The sequence below is a fragment of the Doryrhamphus excisus genome, chromosome 3 (genome assembly GCF_030265055.1).
Source record: "Doryrhamphus excisus isolate RoL2022-K1 chromosome 3, RoL_Dexc_1.0, whole genome shotgun sequence".
Classification (NCBI taxonomy): Eukaryota; Metazoa; Chordata; class Actinopteri; order Syngnathiformes; family Syngnathidae; genus Doryrhamphus; species Doryrhamphus excisus.
The window spans coordinates 30092344-30092741 of NC_080468.1; positions in this window are offsets into that span (position 1 = coordinate 30092344).

Sequence of the window (398 nt, forward strand, 5' to 3'; positions counted from 1 at the left end):
TAAACGCCAGCAAGCCCACAACAAATACAAGCATTGATTACAAATAAATGAATGATTAATTAAAAATAAAACCAATTCATGATCAATGAGATGTTATTTTCACCTATAAGACAAAGCTTAGATGTGGATGTTTTGTTCAGAAAGCGTCAACGTGATTGGCCAGGTTAATTGGACGTGTTAATAAAGTCGGCTTGCCACAATCACAACCGGAAGTTGAACGTTTTTTTCCAATGCACTTAAATCCCAAAAACGTACTCTCTTTCGGGTTAAATGTGATAGAGAGTTGATTTATGTAAGGACTAAAAATATGTTTACGAAGACAGTTTAATACGTTTATACGGAGTGTTGAGGTAAACACTCTTATTTTGACACATGGTAACCGGAAGCTACACCTTCAT